This window comes from Brachyistius frenatus, unplaced genomic scaffold (genome assembly GCF_029030835.1).
Source record: "Brachyistius frenatus isolate BFR_SWC_R1_liver_20210118 unplaced genomic scaffold, ASM2903083v1 Contig_319, whole genome shotgun sequence".
Taxonomy (NCBI): domain Eukaryota; kingdom Metazoa; phylum Chordata; class Actinopteri; family Embiotocidae; genus Brachyistius; species Brachyistius frenatus.
The window spans coordinates 161,388-184,599 of record NW_027210918.1 but is presented as its reverse complement, the minus strand read 5'-3'; the positions used below and the strand labels follow the sequence as shown (position 1 = coordinate 184,599).

The following is a 23,212-nucleotide window of genomic DNA, read 5'->3' as shown; positions in this document are numbered from 1 at the left end:
TTGGCAGATTCACTGGTATGAAAACACCGGGGTAGTTCTTGGCCACTCTCTGCAGCTCTCCTAATTGAGAGGACTCTGAGCGCCTTTGACAGATTGAGTGGACTGCAGTGCATTTTCATGATGCAGAAGAGGGGCAGGTTGCCAGGCTGGAAAAAAAAAAAAAAAAAAAAAAAAAATTCTGAGAGAAGGAGGTGGGGAGGGGAGGGGGTGGGGGTGGAGGGTGGAGGGTTGTTGGCAGCAGCCAGAGCTGCACTCAAAGGAAAAAGACAGTGGGCAGCTTAGCGCTTCAATTATCGCCGTCTACATATTTGCTAGTCACTGATATGTTGGAGTTACACTGATGTGAGCGCCGAAGACACCGCTGACGTCTGAGGGGACGACGCGGTTCACGCGGAGGTCGGTCGGGAGTTGTACATTGTTGGCGTGCTGCTTTTTCTGCTTTTTGGGAATTTTTAAAGCTACACTCAGCAATATTTTTTTTACATCAACAAAAAGGGAGAAAATGATTGTGTGTAACATGAAAAGGTGTTGAGTGCAGCACTCCTCAACTAAACAAAGCCTCTTTTGTTTTTTGTTTTTAATAGAAGCATTTTCTCGCAGCTTTACTGGGGTGCTGTAAATAGTTATTCTCTGGAGTAGTAGACCAGAAACGGAGCAAAAAAGAAGCTTCGAATTCTCACATGTACACATATACAGCTATTAAATGAATGTTCATAGGCAACCGTTAGCCACGTACCAACTCGGTATCGTGGAAAAGCGTGAAATAAGACACGTCGGCACACTGCAGCAAAACGTGAGATAGTCACGCCTTGGGGCTGCCTAGCCGTGAAAATTATATGTTTTGTAAGCGTGAAATTGGCACGCACGTAAATATCCGTCTAGGCGTGAAAATAGCATGTTTTGTAAGCGTGAAACTAACACGCATGTAAATGTCACGTGAGGAAGGTCCCACAACAGAGGTTGTGACATTTCTTTGGGGTATTAGGAGATAGGAGTGGCTTTTCCTTACCCCAACCGTGTTTTTTGTCACTAACCCCCAACCACGTGTTTTAAAAAAAAAAATTGTTTGCAGTAGGTTTCATTCTCATCCACGACAGGAAAACGTGTAACTTTCACGCCTGGACAGGCCAAAAGCGTGAATATCTCACGTTGTATTTTTGCAGTGGTGGATGAGCGTGTCTATTTCACGCTTTGCCCTGATACCGGGTTGCACATACAGTAAGGTTAGTGCAAGGTCATATGTCAGTGTTCAATTTGTTTTGTTCCCACCAAGTGCCCCCCCCCCCGCACCCCCCACCGAAAAAGAGCTGAAAGCTAACGCTTCGCTCTTCGTGCTGAACTTTGCTGAAGCTGCAGTCTTTCTCCTTTGAAAACTTGTGATCGCTCCATCTTTGTTTGCTTTGTTTATCTTCTGTTAAATTCCTCTTGTTTGCATCTGGTTTCCCCATAAATATGAGTCAAGATTGTGTGTGTGTGTGCGTATAGGAAGCCGTTATCTGCGCTACCAGTTCCTCTCATGACAGCGGACCTCAGAAACGCAGTGAAACTGAAGAATGTCATCTGACTCTTTGTCACTCTGACAGGCCGAGCAACCGACCAGAACAAATGTCGTCTCTCTGTAAGGCTATCTGCGCTCAGCCGAAGGCGTCACATCCATTTGTCTGCATGGCCTATGTGTGTGTGTGTGTGTGTGTGTGTGTGTGTGTGTGTGTGTGTGTGTGTGTGTGTGTGTGTTAAAGACTCTTGGCAGAGTCAAACCCACAACCAAAGAGCCGTTTTCAACTTCATCTCCCCTGTGGTTGTCTCTGGCTGACCCGATCGCGGCTCCCAACAGCCGAAGCTTTTAGCTGCGTGCTCTTTGCACGGTGCCACTTACACACTTACGAGCCCGTTTTCTACCGCCGGTACCGGCTCGGCTCGGCTCGGCTCGACTGGACTGGACTCGCTTTTTATTGGTTTTTCATTGGGCGCAAGTTGTGAAATAGTTATCTGGTACTATTTGTAGTTTGAGGCGACACTAACATGGAGGACTAAACCAGGAATTGAGTCTATTGGGCCTATTTGTGTTTCAGAAGCGAAACGCTTGTCTTTGCTAATTTTGTTGATTTCCCGATTTAGCCATTTTTCCTTGATTTTTGGGGGATTATTTTTGTCATTTAGACAAAGTTAGTACAGCTTCATTGCAAAAAAAAAACCCCAAATCATCCTCATGATTATGATTTCACATGCAGCCTGTTGCCAGGAGAGGAGCCCATTGCTCATCCTACTTGAAAGACCGTGGGGGTGGGGGGTGGGGGTGGGGGAGTTATTTTGAAAATCAACCAAATTTTCTTCGGAGTTCCTGCGTGAACACGCTGTGGTTCGTGTGGTGGAATCACAAACATCGTCAAGGAAGTGATGCGGCCAGTCCTGGTTGAAACCAATGTTCAAAAATAAAAAGGTGACATGAAAACCCAGCAGGCCACTGATTGGTCTCAGAGAGGACGATCGTAACCTCGGTTCTCCGAGGGCTCCGTTTCCGAGACGATACAGAACTTCGTGCTACGGGTGTCAGTTGATACCAAAAAGGTATTGATATTTGATATCCGGCTCTACATTACTCAGAGCGAAGGGAAGGGGAAACTTAGTGACTAAGAAGCAGCCACTTCTTCCTACACTCAAACATTCAGTTCTCCTTTGTTAAATCAGGAAGTGATGACTCGTGTTAATGTTTTACCTTATTCCAGGATATGAGCGAAGCCGTCGTCGAGCTCTGCCATTACTGGAGTTAAAACCCTAACCTCTGGCACGGCAGCCTAACCCTGAGGCTTTTGACAGCTTGCTCATGATGTCAACAAGCTGAAATCTACAAATCAGTTGTCGGTTGGTTGTGGTTCATTGAGTTTCCCTCTGCTGAAGAAACTTCTTCATGTTTAAATATATCGAGTTGATTCTGAGTCAGCTTAAAGATCAATAGTGTGATGTGATCAAACTAACAGCATGCGGCCGACATACAAAGGAGATAAGGATGCCGTCTTCCTGTTGCGTAACATATTTCAGGAAGAAGCTTGTATAGTTTAGACTTGTGTGTCCTTTTGAGACAATAATTCAGAAGATCAACATTTAGCTGCAGTGTTTTCCTGCGGGGGGGGGGGGGGGGCATCCGTCGCTCACAGGTCAAGTTACTGGAAAAATGTTTTCCAGTAGAGCCGACCTGAGGTTGATAGCGTTGGAAGGTTTATCACAAACAATTAAATTACAGTTTAAAAAAAAACACGCACACAAAGACAAACCTGCGAGCCAAAATTAGTCACTACTCGTATTCTATGAATTATTTATGTCTCTGATTTGTGGTTTGTACGAAAACAAATCTACAAAGACATTCAGGAATTTGTTTAGTTTTTCACAGAGAAATCTGAATTGAAATAATTAAAGCTAATCATTGTGAGTTTTTTTTTTTTTTTTCTAGAAGGAAATGTTCTTCGTGTGCACACGCTCCACTTTCTATTCCCAGAGATCCCTGATTTCCCAGAGGATAGAAGTCCTCTGAGGCCTCCTGCTACTATTTTTGGAGAAACGATTTGGGAACATCCACATCAGTTCAATTTCCATAAAGACGTAAATACTGTAAACGCTTTGTGCTCTTCTGCTTTGACAAGTCCAATACCGCTAATTAAACATTTCTCTTCCCGTTTTTATATTATATTAAGTAGAACTGCGACAAGGACTTGAAGGCAATTTGCCATCTGAGATCGAGGGCTCTTTAAAGTTGTTTCAGCTTCATTTTTCAGAGGATGTGAATGTTTCTAGAAACTTGTCTATCGAAGTTCATCAAGTTCACGACGACCGGGGGAAGGAAAGGAAAACCGAGAGTTATGAAAAATCTGCTGGCTGGTGTCCAGGATAAATGATGGAAATCGCAATAAATCAAAAAACGAGGCAAATGCGCAAACAGGGAGGACGGGGCTCAGCAGCTTTGTTCTTCACATTAAACCCCATTTGTGTAAAAAGCTTCCAGATTGTGTATATAAGGGAAGGCCGAGGGCCGGCAGCCAACATCCATAAACACGACGAACAGTTACAGTTCATCTTCCTTATTTCCAGTTCCATTTGACATTCAACACCACTCGCCTCGACCTTTTCTCTGCTCGGTTATTTAGACATTCTTACCGTCAGCGGAGTCGGCAGCTTTTAGGTTAAAAACGACACTTTGGTCTTTCGCATGAATCTATCATAACTAAAAAAAAAAAAATGTAAAAGTCGGCAGAATGTGAATTCCCAACTGCTGTTTTGTCCAAATGAATAGAGGTAAAGAACTTGCATGCACTTAACCAATAACACTAGAAGGGCAACCAAAGATCCTACAGATATCTTCGGCTCAACAAGTCCTCCATCCCATACGACCGTAGACCTCATTTCTCATTTGTTCCCATCTTAAAAATACGACCCGCAGCAGTGTTTTCTGAATTAGCGCCCCTGGCTGGGTCTGGCACAAAAAACACTCAAGTTATGGAAGGATAATAGTTTGAGTTAAAACCATCACTGGAGCCGTGTTGTGCGTTACTTTGTTTAAACTTATAGCGACATTCTTCGTCATTTCTTTAAAAAAAAATTCTCGACTCGTGGTTGTTAACGGTTAGCGAACAACGGTCCTCTTCGCACAAGTAGACTCTTGTCTATTTGACAAAGTTAGTTCGGGTAAAATCGTCCGTGATTACGCCATCGGGCCACATGACCTTCATCACGTGACATGCCTATATCTTACGTACGTGTTATTTCTCGCGCCTGGGCAACGCCAGACGTTGCCAGCACACGTTTTTGCTTTAGTGGCCGAGCGTGTGTATTACACGCTTCGCCGCGATTCTCGGCTATATGTATAAACGTTATCCGAGCTGCGTCACTTTTCCGGCAAACTAGATTGTTGTTTATTTATACGGCCGCTAGAGGAACAAACAGAACAAACAAACCAACAAAAAACACGTAGCTGTGGGTCGTGATAAACTGCTGGCACTAAAAAGGCCAATAGGGTCGTATTTTGGAGAACGGTCTCCTTCAGCTGCCTCCATCCATAGTGAGTAAAAACATTAAATATAAACTTTTAAACCGCAATGGTTCTTCTTAGATCCGCCCTCAAGTGACTTCAGCATCACAGAGGAGAAATCTGTCATTTCTCCTCATTCTAACTTTTTTTTTTAACCCATTTTATCGTCTGCTTATTACAACAGCTCTTTGAAATGATATCTCTCTTACCTTGAGAGAGGAAAGTTTCAAACCCAGGAGGTTTTTCCACCCTTACTTCAAAACATCTTGTATAGTTTTTCCTTTCGCAGTTCAACGTGACCCGTCTTATCTCTTCGAAAACACCAGACAAGAATTTAAATGGAACTTCTGTCGGTTTGAGTAAGACTTAGCCAGCGAGTCTGTGGGAAACAAAGTAAAAAAAAGGAAGCCAATAAAATAAAAGTACTTCTGGTTTGCTAAAAAAAACAAAAAAAACAAAGAATTCTACCCTTTCAGTCTTACTTGTTTTCATGTCAAGGTCTTTTTCCCCTTTCATAGTGACATTAAAGTGTACAGGAGGGTTTTTATTGCAGCGGCGCTTTCACATCGACCTCTACACGTTGCGTAATACCTCCGATAGACAAAGCTATCCTCGTTCTGCTTTTGGATTTTTTTTTCCGAAGGGCATCAGCTAAAAGCTTAAATGTTGAAGGTGGTGCGGGATTTGTTGAGGACGTGGCGCGACATTTACCAGGTGACACGGAAGCAGGATCTGCTTAAACCCCACTTGTCCCACTAACATAAATTGGCCCAAAACCCTTTTTCAACTAAAGGAACCCAAGGGGAATGCAAACACTTAAAAAAAAAAAAAAAAAAAGTATTTATTCACAGAAAGTGTTACGAAAACAGAACTAAAAGTGCACAAATGGAAGCAAATATACGCCCGGGTCTCCAAAGGCCAAAAGAAAATCGAAAATCCACATTTAGGTAGAAAATAGAAAGTTAATGACATAAAAAATTTGTTTTTAAAAATGAACCCACCCTTAAGAGGGAGCAAAAGAAATGACCGACAACCCCAATAAAGCTTTCTTACAAAATACTTCTGTTAACTGGTTAAGTGAACAAAACCGAGGCCGCAGCACAGAGGCCAAATGAAGAGCAGCACAGCTTCTGAGGTTTGACGTGGAGCTCCACCGACGAGCAGACGACGTTCAGGTGTGAGTGATGCAATCACACAGAGGAAGGCAGCTGTCTTTCAAACCGAGGCCAAAAAACAACAACAACAAAAAAAGACCAAAACCACCGAGGGGGTTTAGTCCATCTCGCAGTTAAAAACAACTCAACCGCCGGTCACCGTGGTGACAAGTAGAGGAAATAGTGCTTTTGTTTGGGTCTATTTTTAATCCGCGAATTAATACGCAGAAGAAGTATTTTTAGTCGTTGCAGAGATGCAACCAGATGAATTAGGAAGTGGAACATTTCCGGTCCTATTTTAAACTTTAGTTTGGTCGCATATTAAAAATGCAGATTTGTGTTACACTTTAATGAGGCTTTTAAATTTTGACGTTCATCACTGCTGACAAAAACAGACACTTGTTTTCTCTGCGTCGAATGTAATCATCGGCGTAAAAATTACATGACGACGATTTCCTCTCCGTCCTCTGAGTTTAAAACCCTCCATAGTAACCTGTAGTGTTATAGTTTTTAAAAAAAGTTGTATAACTACAAACAATGTGTCCTTTTTTTTTTTTTTTTTTTCATAAAATGCATAATACTCCCAATGACACGCATTTAAAATTAAAGTCAGCATCACCGCTGACAAAAATGTATTTCAATTTTTCTTGTTTACAAGTGTCCGCCTCATTATTGGCCTGTCAATCATCTGTGAAATGCACCAAAATGTACAAAACAAAGTGCCGTATAAATACATTTCGATTGATTCTCCGTGATCCTCCTCGGTCGTCCTTATTAGTAAATCCCTCCCTCAATTTAATCCCGAAGGAGTCTCCTGATTGGACGATTGGGTCTTTTCAGAGTAAATTTATGGTTTTTGGTTTTAATGGGAACAGTGCGAGTTTGAATTACGGACAAACGTTCTCGGACACCATCTGAATGCCGTAAACACCGGCCACCTGGTAGTTTCGATGTCGCGCGAAAAGTGTTTTTCGGCTGGATTGGAACGAGGCGACGGGTTCACCTGCCGCTCCACGAAAATGAAACTCGCTCTTAACTCGTCCAGGTCGTCCGTCCCCGCGGCGTCCGTCCCCGCGGCGTCCGAGCATATTCTACATCGCATGTTTTCTCATAAACAAGCAGCGAGTCACAGAGCGGCCGGAAGCTGTCGGCCGTCGGCTGCAGGTTTTGCGCATCGGGAAACTAAATTCAGCAGCCAGCATTGGAAAGTTGGAACCCAGTGATTCAGATCAGGATTCGTTTCTGGAGATAATTTAGAGACATTTTTTTTTCCCCTTTTGTACGAGCGGTTTATTACGACCCACTGTTGCCTTTTTCTAGCGCTCGTATAGAATTATATAATAAGGTGTTTTTTTTTTCCTTGTGGTTGAATCCCAGACTATACAGAAATAGATGCAGCTAAGTTAAGTCTTAAAGTGCAGTACTCCGGTGCGGGCTCCAATTAGCTCCCATTCAAAAAAGCAGTAATTCCATCATTAATTAGAGATCAGGCCTCAAACGGAGCTATTACCCAGAATAAGTAACGCAAACTCGACGTTCACTGTCTGTTTCTAGATTTTAATGTAAACTGAATTACTGCAACTTTATATTGGGGGTGAATTGTAAATTTTTTCACTTTCAATTTGAGAGCGAGTTCAAGCAGGATTTTCAATGAAGAGACCATCTTCATTGAAAGACTATTTGGAACTAACGTCTTTTTTTTATTTTCTTTTTCTTTTATTTCAGACTGACTTGGTATTTACTTTTTGAATCTGACGAAGAAGTACGTTAGATCAAAACATTCGTCCAGGTTTTCTGTCTAAACATCCTTATTTTCCTGTCTTTATCTTTTGACTCACATGGAGAGAAGTCTAAACTTGATTCCTGCCTCTCTGCGGATATAATTGTTTTGTTTTTTTTAGCAGCGCTGTCTCTTTAAATGGGAATGTTCGCTTCAGTTTACATTTTGCGAAGCAGGGCCTCTTCTTGTTTTCTTTATGGCAACCTTCAGGCTGATGGATGTTCGTGTGTGTGTGTGTGTGTGTGTGTGTGTTTAGTGAGAGTGGAGCTGTGGGCGGGTCAAAGGTCACATATTTCTCAGACACACTGTCCACATCGCTCATTAATAAACAGTTTGTGTGTGTGTGTGTGTTGACACATGCACACTCATGTGTGTGTGTGTGTGTGTGTGTGTGTGTGTGTGTGTGTGTGTGTGTCAGCACATGCGTCAGCGCTGCCTCTGTGGCCTTCTGCAGAAACACACGCTGTCACGCTGCTTCTCCTCTTTGATGGTAATCACCTTCACCTCAACGACGCTCGCATGCGTTCGTACTTCTGTACTTGTGAGGACTCGTCGGCAAAGTGATTCCCCCCCCCCAGAGCCCGGCGTGTCCCCGTTCGACGGAGGAAAAGGTGTTATTATCCTCTAAATCAACCAAGACGACCGACACAGTAGCAGAAGTAATGTTAGACGCCGAGAGAAAACGGTGACTTTGTATATTTGAACAGATACTAGAGGAACATCAGCCCTTGTACAGTCCTGTTTTGGATTCCAAGCCATGAGTCATGTTTGGTTAGGAAGACACTTGCATGAAGATCTGTTTCCCAACAAGAGTTCAAGCACGATTTGTTTTGTTTACACAGGAAGTGGACAAAAAAATACCTTAGGAAAACGTCTTGCGATGACATTTGGAAAATCGCAGAATAAAAGTTTCAGTTTAGGATTACAGATAAATGACGGTTTTTGTCGTCTTTTAAAAGAAGTCCTCCTTCATGGATGACTTCTTGGGAACCTTTGAGTTTAATTTTTCTCTGTATTTTCTGTATTTATTATGTTTGTGGGTTGTTGTTTTTTTGGCATGAGCCCATTTTCTCTCAGGCCCCACAGGAAATGGATGCCTGCCAAACATTATTGTATTAAATCATCAGAAAATACGCCGACGCAGCGGACGGTTGTTGCAGTTGAGGAGCGAAGCTGAGTTTGCACACATTAAGGTTCATCTCAGCGATACTGTGTTTTACATGCCTGACGTTGTAGCTGAAACGCATCGAAAACAAAATAAATGCATTTAACTGTCTCTGAATTTAACTTAAACATCAAAACTTTTTAATATTTTACAGCCGAGTCTGATATCCTGAGATTTATGTGCTGGTCGCTCTGCGGTCTTCTTCTTTTCTTTTTTTTTAACCACATCTCCTGGAGCTGCTCATAAATATATCTATACGCTCTTGTACACAACATGAAACACACACACACACACACACATATATATATAAAAAAGATTTAAGATTTGCACGGTAATGAAATGAATTCTTCCAATCACACACAAAAAAACACACTTTACACAAACATAATTCAAAATGCACAATGTTGCATTCAGAGCCCACTGAGATGCGTGGAAATCGGACAGCCATGCGTGTTAAAGTGTAAAAACATCAAGATGTTACTCATCAGCTGCTCGGTTCATCTCAACATCCGGGGCGGATCCGCCTGTTAAATTGAATTAATACAAATTTTAAAAATTGAATTAATTTAAATTTAATTGATAGTTCACTCAGAGCTGCTTCATTAATATATATAAAATGTTGTATATAAATATATATATATATAAAATACATATATATATATATATATATATATATAAAAAAAAACAAAAATATATATATATTTTTTAATTTTTTATTACACTCTCCCCCTCTAAACTGCATGAACACCAAAGATCTGTACTGTTATGTATAATGAAATTTTTTTTGTCTTTTAAAAAATGGATTTAATGAAACACAGAACAACACATACAGAGGCGTTTTAATCTGATAATGACAGGACATCATAAATTCTGATTTCGTGGGTGGACGGTCTCAGTTCTTGAGGGGTGGTTCAGGTTAAAAAAAAAAAAAAAAGACCAAATAACTTTCAGACATAACAGAATATAACTCAGGTGCTCCCAAGTCACAACTCAGCAGGTCAGAAGATGTAGAAAGAAAAACCCCAAAACATGAATAAATGATATTGAGCGTCAGATATCTTCCGTCGGATTGATGAGTCTCGGGTTGTTGTTTTTTTTACTGCTGCTGCGTTCAGACTAAAAGTCCCCGCGCTGCCAAATTAACTAACGACTCACCTGCCGAGGAATAGCTCGGGCTTCCAGTTATTCGGCGAATCAAAATTCTCTGTTTCTTAAAACCATAAACTATGTAAAAAAAAAAAAAAAAGCCTCTGAATGAACCGTAGAATATCAAGAATATGATATCTGGAGATGTGACATTCCTCACGTACATATTTGCGTAAGATAAAGAGGAAGCCTCTCTCGCACTCTATTAACGCCGACCTGTTTGCTCTCGGAGGCCGAGCTTCTGCTCCGCGGGGATAAGTGACATATCGAAGTTCATGTTTGCCTTTTCTCCCGCGTCGTGTCGTCTTATCTTTTTCATTCTTGCCGTACGGGTTCAGCGCAGGGTGTCGTAAGTGTTTGCTTTCGCCTCGGAGAGTATTGAGCTTTTCCGTGTGGACAACTCAGATTGAAGAGAGGATTCATGTACTGTGCTACTCAGCTGCCAGATCGCTTAAAAAAATAATAATAATTCTTTTAACTCATTGTTTGGTGCCAAAATTCCCATTTTTCCACCTTAAATGTAAATATTTTCATTATTCCTTCAGTTCTCTATAAATAACTTGAAGACAGGGTCGTAGATGTGGTGTGCGGGGACTCTGCAGGACTCTGCAGTTTTATTTCTCCACCATCAGGGTATTTAAAATGTCAAGGTGCTTCAGCTGTATTTTAAAAGCAGCGTCAGCAAAATAAGAACAAGGAGTTAAACTCCAGAGAAGAAAACATTCTTTCCTGCAGAAATGTTTGGAAAACTGGTGATCCCGTCCAAAATCAGAGGAACCTCGTCGAACATATCCAGTTATCGAGTTCATGTTTTGATTGTGTTTTTTTTTTTTTTAGCTGGAACTATTAAGCTGCGTTTGTGGCGCTTATCGGATATTCCTCATTCTCCATTTGAACATAGTTCTCATCGACTTCTCAACGAGACTTCTTCTCAGCGCTAGCGAAATGAAATTTGAAAGTCTACTTTCGATTGGTCACCCGATGTCATGTGGGAAAAGCGTCTGTTTCGCTCCATCGTATCCCGCCTCAACAACAAGAGTCAACCGCTAATAGACTTCATTTATTTTGCCGTCCCGTCCCAGAGGAGCGGCCGGGCGAGTCAGTTCGTGCCCCGGCCACAGAGCTCCTCACCGGGACACGGAGTCAAGCTCCGCCCCCGTGGATCTCGTAGGCCCGATCCACCCGAGGCTCTTTGGTAGTGTCAGCGTTCGACGATACCGCCAACTCACGACTTCGTGATGAATTCCAAACAGGAAGGACATTTATTAGTAGTAATTCAGAAATCCTTTTAAAACTCCTGAGTGTGGCTGAGAAAACAAATCAGACGGCGCTCCTCTGAGGCGGACCCGGTCAGACATAACTGTCTGCGTGCTGGCTGCTGTTTTCCGCCGAGGCGGCAGGTTGGAGAGCATGTAAATATCAAACAGGCCTTGGGGTTCGGCGCCTTCGTCCTTCGCCTCCCCGTGTCTCTTTATCTGTCTGAGAAAACAGAGCGAGGCGGCGAACACATCTGACAGATCCAATCAGTCAGATTAGGCGCCGGGTTAGTGGGATCTACGGGGTCTTTAAAAGCAGCCTCGGTGACCAGGTGTGGTGGTGCGTTCAAGTACCAGCGGCACTCAACACTCCGTCGAACATTTTTAGGCCAACTGCTGCTAAGTTAAGATTTTTGTTGTTGTTGTTGTTTGTCATCTGGGTTTGAGGGTCTTTTTTTTTTTTTTTTCGTGGAGGTTGCCTCCTGTTACAAACTGACATCATACAGGTGACGCTGTTTGGTATTTCTGGGAAGTGAAGTTCGAGAACACAGCTGCAGGTACCGCTTATCGCCACAGGTGCCGCCAAAGAGAACGAAACGGAGTTCTTCGAGATCGTAACTCAGAGAAAGTGAAGTTTTTTTTGGAAAGCTGCAGGGAGCTCTCACATATTGCCCCAACACATGTTGCTGTGTAGCTTTTGTTGCCGCCCCGGTTGCCGCTTCATAATCAATAACTTTTTCTAACTCTCGATAGGACTTAACCCGAGGTCTACGCCCAGTCTGCAAATGATTCTCCAGACCTATATATTCATGCAGTGAAAACCCTGAAGCAGAGATCGACCTGTCTGGCAAAGATGAAAAGTTTAAAAAGCGATAACATTAGAAATTCTCAAAGTAAAATCAAAGAAAACCGAATAAGATAAGAACGGTAAGCTTTAGCTCTCGTGGTGATATTTGATTTAATGCTAGGAAATGTGCACGGTTACTTTTATTCTGCCAGATCACTAAGATCAGTAGACATTAAAGTCTCTTCTGAAAACTGTATATGATAACAGACTTACATGTTCATACACTAAAACCTTTCTTTCGAGGTGGTAAACTTCTGCGGCTACATCGGCTGCGTCTACTAACTAATGTCTGTAACCCAGCGAGTTGACAGTACTTTGCCGAAGCCGCTGACGCTTCGGTCGAACCTGTTCCATCACTTAACAGAGCCTGAAAAGGCTGACCTGGATGTGTCAGACGCCAACAACATCTTTTCAACGTTTTACAGGAGAAACAAGGCCGGAGGCTTCGCTGCAAAGAATCTGGGATGGAACGACAGAAGTGTTAAAGGTTGACGCACAAAGAGATGAAATGTTTGCGCTTCGACGGGAAGAGGAAGGTTGTTTTTTTTTAGAGTGAGACGAGAGGAGAAATCAAAAGACGTCAGAAACACAAAACTAACGCCGTTAATTCCTCAGACAAGCTTTATTTTCAGAGCCGCCTCGGATGTTTCTTCGCATCTAGCCTCCGTAGACAACGGTGTGTTTGAACGGGTCGAAGGTGGAAATAATAACGCGATGAGACGGCAAGTCGTCCAAATGAAATGATTAATTCGGTCGTCGATCTAAAGCCCTCGTCAGTAGAACGGCATCTACGTCAGGAATCATTCCGTGGCTCGAAAAGAAGCAGCCTGCAATACACGCGCTCGTCCACTAGAGGGAAGCGTATCGGCGTCACGTCTTTTCGTCCCGACACGAATTAGTGTAGTTTAGCAAAACAAAAACATGCGGAAACCCACGTGGTTAAGGGAAAACCAATCTTGGCTAAGGTTTGGGAAAAAACTACGTGATTACGGTAAATAAACACTTTGTCACCTCCCGGACCGAAACCCCGTCCACCCAGGTCAAAGTCCGTGACGATGGCCTTTGCAATTTGTCTCCTTTGTCACGATTTCTGTCACATGACCTGCGTCTGTTTACGTACGTGTTCTTTTATTACATTACATTACATTTAGCCGACGCTTTTATCCAAAGCGACTTACAATAAGTACATTTTAACCATGAGGGTACAAATTCAGAACAACAACAATCAAGAAAGTACAATTTTCTTCAAGATGGCCAAACTTCAAAGTGCTATCAGTAAGTGCCATTTTAAGTGCTACTATTCACTATAAAGTCTGAAGAGGTGTGTTTTTAGTTTACGATGGAAGATGTACAGACTTTCTGCTGTCCTGATGTCGTTTGGGAGCTCATTCCACCATTTAGGAGCCGGGACAGCAAACAGTCGTGATTTTGTAGAGTGATTAATTAGCTCAGCGAGGAGCAACAAGCCGATTGGTTCTTCTCACGTCTACACGACACCAGGTGTCTTAAAGACACGAATCCCTCTAGTGGACAGGCGTGTGTATTACACGCTTTGTTGCAATACCGGGCAAAAAAAAAAGTTTTTATTTTCATTTAAAACTTTTTTTTATTTATTGTTTATCAGTTTTTTTTATTTTCCTGGTGTATTATTCTTCTAATTGTCATTTTTCATGGTTTTTTGTTTTTGTTTGTTTTTTTAATAGTTTTTGGAGAAGCTGAAGATCATGCACCTAATTTCAGCCTTAAAATTCCCAAACTCATTCCCAAAGAATTGAGAATATAGTTTGACAACAAATGAATTACACTTTCCAAGGGCATCAGTGAACTTTTTTTTTTTTTTGGTGCACATTTAAGAAGTCGTTTTGTTGCAGAAATCTGCAGGAACAAGAATTTGCGGCGAGTCGTTTCCCAACAAGACAAAACTTCCAACCATCTTTTGCAGACGCGGAGGTCGTGTGAGCGTCTGAGGGAGGAGAGGATTTCACAGAGCGAAATGCCACTGAATCCACCGAGATTGGACATAATCGCTTTCACTTCTCTGTTTTGTTTTGTCCGCCGTCAGTTTCCTCCGAAGCCGACAAAGCGTTCGCGGGAATTTTTGGTGTGTGTTCGGTATTAAACGTCTCAAAAAAAAAAAAAAAAAGTGTCTCAAAGCGCCCCGCCGCAGGCTTTCATCTCTGCTGAGTGCGTCCTCTGACTCACAAGCAGCAGCTGAACACACAGCGGCTCTCTGTGGTCGCGCGGCACTAATCAATAACCATTTCCAGCCCGGGAGTTTTCTCAAGCTCTGTCCATTTGAGAATTGATTGTCTAAAAGACCAATGTGCGCGAGTGTGTGTTTATTCACGGCAGTATGTGTTTATCATTTGTTTCAATGCACATGTGTGTGTGTGCGTGCGTGTGTGTGTGTGTGTGTGTGTGTGTGTGTGTGTGTGTGTTTGTGTGTGTGTTCAGCCCGAGGCCAGAACAAGCAGCGGGCAGTTTGTGAGTACTTTGGGTAATTAGACTTTGTTTAGATCACATCAGCGCTCTGCGATCTGCTGAAAAAAATAAATAAAAATGCACTCAAGTGCCTTAAAGCTGCAATACCACCGAGTGCCACTAGAGGTTGGCGCCAACAAAGCCTCCGGCGCCATAGATTCCTGTAATACTTCTTTTTCCACAAGTTACCAAGCTTTTGTTAGCTAAAGTCGATCCTTCTTATTAGTTTTAGATTTAGAAAATTTGCCACAAAAAGCAATATTTTCGGGGGCGTGTCTGTTTGATTGACAGCCCTGTGGTGCAGTCAGGTTACGGCTATCGGTGGGCGGGACGTCGTGTCGTCGGGTCGTTTGTTCCTTCTCCTAAATACGACCCACGGGAGTGTGTTTCCTGAATTAGCGGCCCCTTTAGGTTTAAGCACAGGAAACCACTTGTTTAGTGTTTGGGAAACTAAATAGTTTGGGTTAAAGTGCTTCTTTGCATTGTGCGTTAAAGCTGCTCGGTCCTTAAAGTTATGCAACCTTCGTCATCATGGCAACAGTAAAAAAAACAAAAAAACTGCCCCGACTTGTGGTGGAAAACAAGAAGTTCGTATCGAACCATCCTCCCGTCCCCGCCTCCTCACATACATTTCTACGTGTTGCTCTCTTCGAAACACCCGGATTCTCCTCTCGAGCCTCAAGTACACATGAAATTAGCTTCAACACAGCTGGAAGCTGCTATAGATTTAAAAGTGTTTACTGTCGGACAAAAATAACTGTCGCCGCTGGTCCTGCTGCGAGCTTTCCACACAGGGGACCGGAGCCGATTTCCACAGATGCTCCTCTTTTGTGCTCGTCGAGCGTATCCTGAATATATATATATTTTTTAGCTCTTTCTATTCGGCCTGAAATGAAAGTGAGAGAATTATACTTTTGCATCATCGCTGGCTCTGATGTCGTAACGTCTGCCGAGGTCTCAGGGTGTCTGCGTTTTAAAAAAATTTTTTTTAGATAGAATCAAACCCGCCGCTGTGAGAATCTCGCCAAAAGAAAAAAAACCTCCGACATGGACTCCAATCTGTCGCTTCAGCTTTGAACATCTCAAATTTGGCCTCTTCTGACCCCGAGCTCCCAGCATCCTCCGCCCGCCCCTCCTTTTCCTTCCATCTCAGCCAGCGCAGAGTTTTTTTATATATATATATATATATATATAAAAATATATATTTGTGTCTACAAGTCTGATTGGGCCAAATTTTCTGCTCCAGTTTTTCCTGTCTGTTCGTGCCCCCCCCCCTCCGCACTCGCCTGCCGCAAGTTTGGTGAAACAGCCTCGTCTTTAAATCAGCCAGCTGGATGGCAGCGGGAGGAAGAGCTCAGGCCTGCGTTATGAATTATAAGCGTTGCATTTCGTGTTACGTTTATTTGAGGAGCACACGGCGGGGGGGGGGGGGGGGGCGACGCTCTGAAACACCCAAACACCGTGTGTCCGATCACACGACACCGAGTCCTGAAATGCTGAATAAAAAGCCGAAATAAAACCACACATTTTTGGTTTTAAACATGTTTTTTTTTATTTTTGTTTTACAGGTTAAACAACTAAAACACACGGTGCTAAGTAGTGATCTGCAGGCGGAGCCACGCTAGCTGTTTCCACCTGCTTTTAGCCTTTATGCTAAGCTAACCGAACCACATAGCCAAACCTGGCTGAATACAGTATTTGATACACAGAGATGACATCTAAGCAAATTTGAGATGTTGAAACCTCACTTTAACAGATGCATTTCACTGATAATGCATAATGACATTTTTATTTATTTTTTTGTATATAAAGATACATTTTTTTTAATTTGCTGCCCTTGAAGTCACATTTGTGTCAAAATCTTCATCTTCAAACAATCAAAATAGAAAATTATGAGCGAGGACGACCCTAAGTCAGCAAGACTTGTTATTTCGAGTGTATATCCAAATTATTTACACAACCAACAGCCATGATGTAACTTTAGGACAAATAAAAGCTCTGAGTTACTTTAAATTATTTGAAGGATGTGCAGTGTTACAACATCAGAGCAGCACAACAGCTGCAGAACAGATTCAGCGGGTGGAAAATACGGCATCGTTTCTTTTGTGATCTTAAATATGTAAAGTTGAATTGATTATGTATTTCTTGGAACACTTTCATTGATACAGGATGTGTTCAGGTAGGCATACGATTCTTGCAGTCGGGTGGAGAAGTGGCTGACTGAGCACCGATGGAGTCTAAATCAGAGAGCAGCTGAAGCAGCTCCATGTGTGGTGACTGCAGATCTGTTCAGTATCAGTCTTGATGAGGCAGAACTGTTCGCTAATGGAGGTCAGTGTGACACCGGAGCTGAAACTGTGTTTTTTTTTTTTAGGCCCCGGGCTGGAGCTCCTCAACATCGGTTTTTTTTTTTAGGGAAAACCAACTTCGCAAAGTGTTTCGATTGTGTAATTTCGAGCCCACTTTTTAATGGGTCATTATCACATGATTTCTTGGAGAAGTTTTGTAACGCCTCTTTTTTTTTTTACAACAACTTAATTTGGAAGAGAAGAAATAAAAATAATAAAAAGTAACATCTGATAAGTAGGAAAAGGGAATTTATGTTTTCTGCTTGTCTTAAGATCTGGTGATGAAAATAACAAATGCAAAGAAAGAACACAATGTTGTTCGAACAGAGTGGTTGATCTGACGAAACCTGACGACACTACGTCCTGCCTGCCGATAGCTGTAACCTGACCGCACCGCAGGCCTGTCAATCATACAGACACGCCCCCCCCCAAAAAAGTTTTTTTTGAAGCTTATTTTCCAATGAATGAGGGATTATTTTCAGATGGACCTCCAGAAAACTAATAAGAAGGAGTGACTTTAGCTAACAACACCGAGATAACTGATGGACACATTTTATTCACTGAGAATTTTATGAGAGAAGTTGAATGGGAGTCTATGGAGCCGTAGCCGACCTCTAGTGGCACTCGGTGGTATTGCAGCTTAAGGCATTTACGCATCAGCCTCTTTTTTGAAGAGCCAGGAGCTACGTCCACTTTTATATACAGTCTGCCATTAGCGCTCCAGCAGCTCCTCCTGCTTTCTGCCGTCAGCTTGATTTCCCAGCTGACGTGGGAAACGGAGTCGGCGTGTCCGAGCGGGACGGGGGGGAGTCCGACGGTGACCGCTTTAACCTTTAACGTGTCATCTCGGATTGGCGGGAACCCAGAACCCCCCCCCGCCCCGCACCGGGCGCCGGGCAGGTTCGCCGTTGCTGCGAAGGGGGCCGGGGATTTTACCGAGACCCCGGGACCTCCTGGAGACGTCCATCTGCCCCGAGCAGGGAGGGGCCCGGGAGGGGCCCAGGAGGGCCCCGGCAATACGACCCCTGCTGAAGAAAACGTGCCGAGAGGGGAGCAGAGATCATCAAAGGGAGGAGGACAGCGCCACTACAGGGGGGGGGAGGTTTAGGGTCGTGTTTGACACGTATCCAGTCCTGGAGACATTGATGTCTGTTGTAGTGGAGAGGAGGGGATGGAGGGATGATTAGAGTCGTAGAGAGGGGAAATAGAGCCGAGCCGAGCCGAGCCGGGCGTGACAGATGACTCGCCGGAGATGGGGAGAGTCGGAGGAACTCAGCCATCTGTTCCTTGTTCATCTTAAAAACCCTCTCCCGACGCCGATCGAGTCCTCGCCAGACACGAAACCGCGACGGTCGATTAATAACGTCGTATAAATGCTTTTTCACCGAGCGCCGCCGTAATCAGTCGTGCGTTTTTGTGAACTCGGAAGGTCGAAAGATTGGAGAGTCAACGACTGCTGAACAGAGGAGCGAACTGGAGGAGGGGAAAAAAAAAAGAAGGAGCAGGTGGAGTTAATCTCAGGGAAAATAAATGGACCTCCGTGGAAAGATGCACCGAGGTTTCACCGAGGTCGGCGTTTTAAAAGTGCAGTGTCCTTAAAAGGAACTTGAGAAGTGTGATCTGACCATAATTACCTTTAAATCGCAAAAAAAGATGTTTATCACCGACTTTTCGAAACAAATGTTGGGTTTTTAGTTCAATTTAACCTGCTTGAGTTAGCTTTGGACTTGCGTTAAATAAACCAGCGTTAACGGTCAGGAGGAGACGGTTCGTGTAACCCAGGCTTAAAAAAATACAAAATAAAATCACAAACGGTGATGTCAGGGCGAGCTGACACACTCTGGAGAACACTTCTGCATAATTTATGTGAGGTTGAACTGCAGGTCAGCGAAGACGAGACTTCCAGTGGCGTTAAGATGCTCTTTAGTTGTCAGGACAGTCGAACAACGTTGTCGTTTTTCTGACCTCTTAAATCTTACAGTAATTTGCAAGGTCTCAACTTAAATACAACCTTTTTAAAAAAAATATTTTTTTATCCTATCTAGCTACTTTTTTCGGACATTACTACTCCAAGTTCTCTCCTATCTTTTCATTTTCATCTAAAAGAACGTGTTATACATGTTCAAATGTAGTAACAGTAACACCCTGGACTCATTGTTATCATTATGAATAGTCCATCAAACTTCATTGGGGCAGGGAAAAAAAACAAAAACTTTAATTAACGGGACATAAATCTTAGTAGTCCTTGCGGTGTTGTATGGACAAACCACATGTCTCCATGTCCACGACTATGAGTCCAAAAATGAGCCTTTTTCTTTTATATCTTCAGCTTATTTCGTAAAGCAGTTTTTAGATCCCTTTTATGAGGTCATGTGACATCACTGTAGTTTCAAATAGCCCAGTTTGTTCAGAGAGAAAAAAAAAAAAAAAAGAGATCTAATGCACAACAATTTGTAAGTATGACATTTTATCCCCAAACTATTTTTTTTTTTATCCTGGACTGGAAATTAAGGGACAATTTTGCATCTATTTCTATCAGCCAAAAAGTTTCCTTCATACGGGTTTAGTTTGTCGAAAAAGGTTTAAATTTCACCTGTTTCGGTTCGTGAAGACACATTTGTGAAGTCAACACTGGTCCGAGAATAAGAAATGATTTCACAGTGATTGAGTTCAGCGTTAAAGGATTTACTTTTTTACAACCGCGTCCATGAAACTGTGTCTGAATGGATCGAGACGCGTGACGCCGAGTCCTCGTTGGTGCAGCCGAACGGTCAAGAAAATCCGTTTAACTTCATAATACTGAATGAAGAGAGATCGTCTTTGGAGCGGAACGGAGTTAAAGAGGTTTGTTTTTTTCTCTTTGACATCTAATCACCGCCTTCTGGTTGTGTTGTTTTTCCTCCGTGCTGTAAGCGTCATTCGACTTTTTGAAGTCATTATCAAGTCCATTTGTACTTCCACTTCATTCGAAGCGTCCACCTAAAACTCGTCTCCACGTGAAGCGATGCTGGAAGTTCATAACCGACCGCTCACGCTGGCCTTTGTGCGTCCCTGACTGCAGCTCGCAGGTTAAATCAAGTCTTTTGTGCGACGCGGGGGGGTCGCGGGGAGGAGGAGGAGGAGGGGGGAGGAGGCAGGGGGGGGGTCGCATTTTCTCCAGGTTGCCTCGGCCCTGCCCGAGCTCTTCAAACACGGAAAACCACACGCCCAGCAGCGAGAAAGCGTGCCTTTGGCTTGAATGGCCATTGTCTGGCCCAGATGGTTGTGAGTCATTGTCCTGGCAGCAACAGGCCGGGAGTCAAATGATGTGATGCGGCAGAGAAGACCTCCATTGTGACCCGTATAAAGCAGCGGCAGGAGCGGCGGCCCTGGCAGATACCCGCTGTTGGACGCTCGCGAGGATTTTTTTTTTTTTTTTGCATGAATAGTGGAGTAATTCAGTCGGCGGCGGCGACGAGGCGATTTGCATTTTGAGCGGATTCACGCGCCGGCTCCGTCCCCTTCGCGTGGGACCCGATCTGCGGGTAGCCAGCAGAATCTGTAAGAGCTCGGGGTTTCGTTCGGGAGGGAGATGGTCACGTGATTTCAGAGCAGTTTGACAGATTTAACAGGTGGCGCAGCAAACAGGTGACTCTGGTGTCAACCACATCAATAAAGAATAATATGGTGTCGTGAAGTTAGTCCATCAAAATCACCACATTTGAAAACTTTGTGTTTAATTTATATTTTAAACCTTCGTATAATGCAATTTTATTATTTTAAAAGTTTTTTTTTTTTTTTTTACTAACACCATTAATATTTGCATTACAAACTACCATGTGCCACTCGTATTATAATCTTATTTTCTTTGAGACTCATTCAGTTTTTAGTTTTTTTTCCTCAACTAATTTTACTTGCGTGGAAAATTAGTTTAATATGGAGGAGAACTGACGCATGAATTTCATGATTATTTGAGTGTTTAATTGAAGCTTTGAATCCAAGAGATGATTTAAGACACTTTCCACTATAAAAGTATTTGGCTCGTATTTCGATGGTGCTCTGAGTGCTTTCTAGTCATAAAACTAAGATTGCTGCTGGTTTTTACAGACAGTAAATAAACTGTATTTCTTTGTCAAGACTGTCAAGGTTGAAAAACAGATTTTCAGTCTTTTTTTTCTCCTTTGAGTGGATGATTCAGAGATTTTTAACGAGACAACAGCTATTTTGGGCGTTTCTTTGTGAACAGAAAAAGACGGGCTGGTTGCTGTTGTACGTCTGAAATATCAACATGCAGACTTCATATATGAAATAAGAAATTCTATTCGAGTGTTTGCTTCTGAAAAGCCTGATTTGTTGTGGTATTGAAGTCCTCTCCCCCGTGAAGCAGACAGATGGTGATATTCATGAAAAAATGTTCAGCTGAAAGAGTGAGCCAGGAATCCGCAGGTGTGTGTGTGTGTGTGTGTGTGTGTGTGTGTGTGTGTGTGTGTGTGTGCGTGTGTGTGCGTGTGTGTGTGTGCGTGTGCTGAGCCTAACCCACACACAGCACTGCTTTCAACCTGCTGAACGACTGATGACCTACACTCCTTATCAACATACAAATCAGTCTCGCATCATGATGTGAAACAGTTACGTCGGTCCACAGCACACAATGTATTGGTTTTACCAATTGTGAGATGCCTATATTTACCTCTTATAACTCTTTTTTTTTGGTCTAATATCTGATTAATGACCGGATTATTTTCAGATGGAGTGACTTTAACTAACAACACCATTGTGGCTTGTGGGGAAAAAAATGGACCGTGTTTGTATTTTATGAGAGAAGTTGAATGGGAGTCTATAGGAGCCAGAGAGGTTTTTGTAGACAACCCCGTGTGGCCCTCGGTGGTATTGCACTTTATGGTTTTGTGTTTGGAACTTGCAACTACTCGAAAGCTGCCACGTTTACAACAAAGCAACTAGACGAGAGGCTTTTTTTTTTTTTTTTTTTTTTTCGCAGTTGGAGTCTTTTTGTCACAATGCTCTAAAATAGTTTTGTCTCTGAGTTTTTGGTCTGAAATGGGCTTCAGGTTTAGCACCAAGCCGTGTGGTTAGGTCCAGGAAAAGCTCACGGGTTCCATTTTCTTTGCTGATCATATCCTTCTCTAGTAAATTTCAGTCTGCTTATTTCTGTTCAATGAACTTCTGTCTCTCAACGTGGATGTATTTGGTTTTAGTTGCCCGTGTTTGTAAGGAACCGGTTCTGAAAGCAGATGTTTGCTGTTGAATCATTTAATGCCGAGCGCTCCGAGCAAAACTCAACTCGTCTCCATTGTACTGTGCTGCAGGCAAACATGTCAGAGACCAATCTCGATGCCTGTAAAAGCTTTTTTAGACTGGGAGGAAATGGAATTACTGCCATGAGGCATTATATTCATTATATATATATATATATATATTTTTTTTTTTTTTTTTCGGGGACAGGTTTGCAAGGACAGACATTTAAAAACTAGTAGAGGGAAAAAAAAAAAAAAACTATCTCCGATGCTAAATGCCACCAAGACCAAGAAGGAACATGTTTTTTTTTAATCATTTGGATTCATTGAATTTCTTATGTTGTCCCTGATTCACTTCTAAGAATCTCTTTCAAACACAGACGCTGTTATGTTGCATAGAGAAACACAAATCATTCATGCTAGCAGAGTCTTGTTGACTCATCGGTCGATCAGGATGAATATCCGATGAGTACAGGAACTCAGTCTGCAGGTCGAACTCACGTGTGTAGCATGTAAAGAGTATTCAACAGTGTTACTTCCACCGTCTCTGTGAGGTATGATTTCAATTAGCCGGCTCCAGCTTGAACTTAAAAAGGTGATTTGATTGGAGTGTTGTCTCAGTAACGGATATTTTCATTTCCTCCTGCTCTCGGTGTCTCGGCTGTGGAAGCACTTTCTTTCTGATCTGAAAGGCGAGAAAGAAGAAAATGTGCTCGAGTCTCCGTTGTCCAAAAATACGCGTCGCATTTTTTGCTATACAGGCATCTTTCACAATATGGAC

At 42.8% G+C, this 23,212-nt stretch overlaps 1 protein-coding gene across 1 annotated transcript in view; it reads left to right on the top strand.

The window, feature by feature from the left end:
• The window catches only part of basp1 (brain abundant, membrane attached signal protein 1), a 44,564-nt gene that overhangs the window by 17,634 nt on the left and 3,718 nt on the right, over positions 1-23,212 (top strand). The window lies entirely within an intron of this gene.